This window comes from Alligator sinensis, unplaced genomic scaffold, assembly GCF_000455745.1.
Source record: "Alligator sinensis unplaced genomic scaffold, ASM45574v1 scaffold544_1, whole genome shotgun sequence".
NCBI classification, from domain to species: domain Eukaryota; kingdom Metazoa; phylum Chordata; order Crocodylia; family Alligatoridae; genus Alligator; species Alligator sinensis.
This window is the reverse complement of record NW_005841937.1, coordinates 2,023,561-2,028,389: the sequence shown is the minus strand read 5'-3', so window position 1 is coordinate 2,028,389 and position 4,829 is coordinate 2,023,561. Positions and strand designations below refer to the sequence as shown.

The 4,829-nt window shown below is 40.1% G+C and overlaps 1 protein-coding gene across 3 annotated transcripts in view; it reads left to right on the top strand.

Annotated features, from left to right (window-relative positions):
- Positions 1-4,829, top strand: part of TNIP3 (TNFAIP3 interacting protein 3) — a 149,511-nt gene that overhangs the window by 143,229 nt on the left and 1,453 nt on the right. The window lies entirely within an intron of this gene.

The window sequence follows — 4,829 nt, the reverse complement described above, 5'->3', positions numbered from 1 at the left end:
GAGGAAGGCTTACGTGGAAGTTTTTTCTCCCTCCCTCTCTTCCACAACTTGCAAATACAACAGTGGAGCAGCTCCAGCAGAACTGCACCTGCTTTCCTGAAGCTGATCTTTGCCCCTCCTCTTTTACTTTGGCCCTGTTTAATCTTTAACAGCCCTGCTTCGTTGGATTCAGGCTTTGCTCCCAATCTTACTTTATTTAAATACTCATACTTTCCCTTTGGGGGTACCATTTCCTAAGCCCTCTTTCTGCACTATGCCACTCGGTACACTTGGAGTCTGTTTTCTTTTTGTTAGGAGCAAGGGATAAGAATTCAAGCAAATACTCTCAATGTCAGCTTATTTGGAAGGTGGTGCTGATTTCTTTCCTGATCCAACTGCACCAGATTGGAAAGAGTTTGAAAAAAATGGTTTTGGAGATTTTCCCTGAACCCACTTGTAATAAAGATGTCTCTGAAAAAGAGGTTTATTGCTTGAAGCATACAAGCAATACAAGTGTCCCTCTTTCATACCCTTGCTACTGACTTGCATTGCTTTCTTCACTTCAAAATGAATCTCAGTTTTGTTTGTTTCTGTCAGTAATAATTATTAGCATCTCAAGCACATATCTTCAAAGACCACAGCTATCCCTTCAAAACACCTGACATGACTACTGGGATGTTTAGTCCTAAAGATTATTATAGCGGTTTATTTTGAATTAGCATAAATTATACCTGGCGCAGGGTGACAGTAAAACTAGTTCTTCCAAATCTAGCTGATGGTTCTGGGGTAGTAGTACAAAATCCGAGGAAGAGTGACTGGGTATAACTTTCTAGCAACTCTGGCTCTGCTGAGTAAGTCTGGATGAAGCAAGCCTAGCTCAGCTTATGGATCTTTGGGTATCCTATGAAAAATGGAACAGAATATCTCTGCATCTCATGACTTTACTACTCCCCTTCCTAACCCAGCCATATTATTATTTCTCAAGGTCTAGGAAAGGAAATTAAGCACAAACTGGTATAAATGATGAGAAATCTGTAATACAACAGAAGTTCGGCACATATAAACCGCTTTCAAAAGGCTGAAACCAGTTTAAGATAAACCTGGATGGATGCAGTATTAAACTTAACCGATTTAGGTTAAGTCAGTTTATTTCACTTGTCTCAGATTCCCTCCAGATTCAAGTTAACTCACAGCATCCCAGGATGCTTTGCATTTCCCCCATAAACTCCCACTTACAAGCTGGACAGGCTAGCCTTGGACCAAGCTGTCTGCTCCAGCTGAGCAGGGAGGTATGCTCTAGTGCCCCCCAGCTTCTTACCTGGGCCTTTGCAGGCATGTGGCTGCATTTCCAGAATCAAAAGTGAATGTCTGTTCACTTGGTTATCGGTTCAATGTATGCAGCTTAGACTAACCTGCCAAGATTTAATCAATTTAGCCTCGGACTTTTTTGCTGCCTGTACTTAGCTCAAGGGGCACGTTTTTGCCCTTATTACACACTCATTTCCCAATAATGTTATAAGTAGAAGTGGTTGAAAAACAGTTTTGCGAGGTTTGAGGGGTAGGACATTTGGAGGGTTTTTGGAAGGTTTTGTGAAAAATTAGGATTTGTAATGAACAGATGAAAACCTGAAAATAGAAGTTTGGGGTTTTTCAGTGGATAGTCAACATTTTCAAAAGAAAGCAGGCACTTTCAATAAAAACTTCAGTTACTAAAAAAAACCGAACTAATTTTCCATCAAAAAACAGTTTTAGTTGAGTTATAATATTATACAGCTTTAGTTATATTATACTTCCACACTAAATTTGTATCCTATAATACTGAAGACTTTATAAGGATTGGCACTTTTCCAGCAACCCAGGACACGTATAATCATCAACTGTCTTTGATTTACCCCATGTTTGATGTTTTTTTTCAAATGTTTTTGGGAATTTTGCAGGAACAATTCTATTTCTGCCACTACAGTGCAAGCCATAAGCACTCAGGATGGTTTATAATTTCTGCTTCCTTCAACTTCAAGACCTTTTATTTTCTTTTTCTGCTTTCAAAGATCACATAAAGATTCTGTGTCTTTTCATAAAATATCTGTCAGACAAGACCATTATAAAGAAAAAGTAGGATACGTTTATTAAACAGTACTAGGGTTTTAAACTTTCACAGACCTACTTCCATAACAGACTTTCCATTTCCTGCTTTGCTGTTAGTAAATGGTCAAAGTTATTTTAAATAGCTTCAGTTACACCAAGGAGCTCATCTTTTAAATCTGCATGAAGCTAGTTAAGATCTGATAGTTAAGTTATAACAGAAAATATTTTAAAGTAAGGTTTTCTCTGTTTTATACTGTTAGTTCATATGAACGTTGTACTACTGGTATTCCAGGGCACTTTTACATGTGCTCCAGGAGTGTGGGGGGGGGGTGTTAATTAGAGTGGCTCTGAGAGCAATTAAAGCACTGCAGCGTCTTGTGTAGCAGCATCCCTGCGCCTCAAAATGGTGGTGGGGGTGCTTGAATGAAAGCTCATTTGATGAGTTTTCATTCAAGCACTCCTTCCACCATTTTGAAGCACGGGAATGGTGATACACAAGGTGTGGAGGCTGCTGGAGCATGGCCGTTATCAAGCTCCAGCTGACTAAATTAATTGAGTCTGCAGCATGTCTATATTTACCCTGAGTGATAGGGTATAAATTCACAGATATGTATGAGCTATTTGCATAGCCGATGCATGGGGGTGGGCATGGGGAGGCATGTGCCCCCCCTGAAATTGGCTCTTGCTGGCCGGGGAGTGGGGATTGTGATCGGTGTCAGTGATCAGGCGCTGGGTGACACCCCCCCACAGTTGCTGATCAGCTGCTGGGGACCCTACCAGTCGCCCATGGCTATTTGAATTTCTTTTCTTTTAGCATCATGAAGAATTCATTTTGATGGGGAATTTCTGTAAAAATTAATTTGATTTCTCTTTCTCTAAAGAAGAAGCAAAATTAATTTTGTCTTTATTTGTCTGTTAATGTAAATGCCACAACTTTGCAGCTAGGGACAGAAATTACACATAAACCTGTATAAGTGATCAGAAACTGGTTCCAATCTGTAACAGAACAGAAGTTCAGTGCATGTAAACTACTTTCAAGATGGCTGAAACTGGTTTAAATTAAACTGGATGGATGTAATATCAGATTTTAACTGATTTAGGTTAAGTCAGTTTATTGAACATCTATTCCAGATCCCCTCCAGATTCAAGTTAACTCACAGTCCACCAGCATCCCAGGATACTTTGTATCTCCCCTGCAAACTCCCCCTTGCAGGTTGGGCAGGCTAGCCTTGGCGCAAACTGTCTGCTCCAGCTGAGCAGGGAGACATATACTAGCACCCCTGGCCTTCTCGCCTCGGCCATTGCAGGCTTGTGGCTGCATTTCTGGAATCAAAAGTGAATGTCTGTTCACTTGCTTATCAGATCAATCTACACAGCTTAAACTAACCTGCAAAGATTGAATCAGTTCAGCCTTGGGTGGAGACCTTGGGGTGTTTTTCCTCGGTGTCCTGCACGCATGTCTCTGAGTGGAGCATCACTAGGTGATAGCCACCAGCACTCTAGCTGAGTTTGAGGGCCGGTGGGTGCTGTCTGGCGTGCTCTGCTCAGTATCCCCCAGGGAGCACTTGTTTTAGCCCTATGACCCTGCACGTGCACACCCTGTTTTCTTATGTTTTGTCCCCCGAAATCAGTTGGATTTTTAAAGGCCCTGGCTGCCCAACCAGTGGCAGCCCCCAATTTTCAGTGGGCTAGGCCCACGGCCTTTTTAATTCAAATAGGTCAGTCTTGGGCTTTCTGACTGTCTGTATTTAGCCTGCAAGTACAAGTTTTACTTATCTCTTCTTAAGTAAGGGCCCAAGTCTGTCTTGTTGGCTCTTACTGCAGTATGCATTTTAGATGTAAAACTATTTTATTTTATGTTTAAAACAAAATAAATGTAAAATTTTGCACCTTAAAACCAATTGTTTTGAACTGAGGCAAAGCAACCAGGAAGCAACCTTGATTGCTGTACCAGAAGATACTCCACACAGAAAGTACATTTTTCCATAGAAGCAGTTCCACAACATTCTAACCTTGCCCTTTTGTGGAGGGAGAATGCCTGTAATGCTCTTGGATTTGGTTGAGTCTCACCTGAACAAGACCATTTTATTTCTCGGCATAAATTAGAGCAACTCCTGTTTGGCATCCAAGACCAATTGGTTTTGTGATTCATTTTTTTAAAGCAACACTTCTCCATTTGGATATGATCAGCACTGTACATTCTGACACAAATGACAGGCATAATGTGTTGGAACTGTAAATTATTCTCTTAGATTATCTCAGAATACCTTTAGAATAATTTCATATTGCTATTTTTAATTATTTTCTTTTACATCAAGTACAGTTCATTTTTTCCTTGTGGTTCTAGGAGTACATTAGAGCATGTGATGAACCTTTGCCAAAACTTTCTCAGAAATGAGGCATGCATTATATTGGTGATAGCATGTTTTCCTTAATAAGACTATATTTTTTCCTATTTCATGTGAGTTACTAATAGATGCTTGAACAACCGATAATAACAACAGACACTATTAGATATCATAAATCATGTTGTACTTGATTTTATACAGTACTTGAAAGGATCAATACTTGATTCTTTGCTCTCATTTCTTGTGTTGTTTGCATTCTGGGCAAATGAGAATGGCAGTATTTTACTCTGACTTTATAGAAGTGTAAATGACTGACACAAGAGGAAAGGCTGTGGCCTGTTAGGCCTTCCTAGGTATTGGGTAACCTTATGAATAGGTCACAGTGAGTTTATTAGATACTGTTAACCATTGTTACAG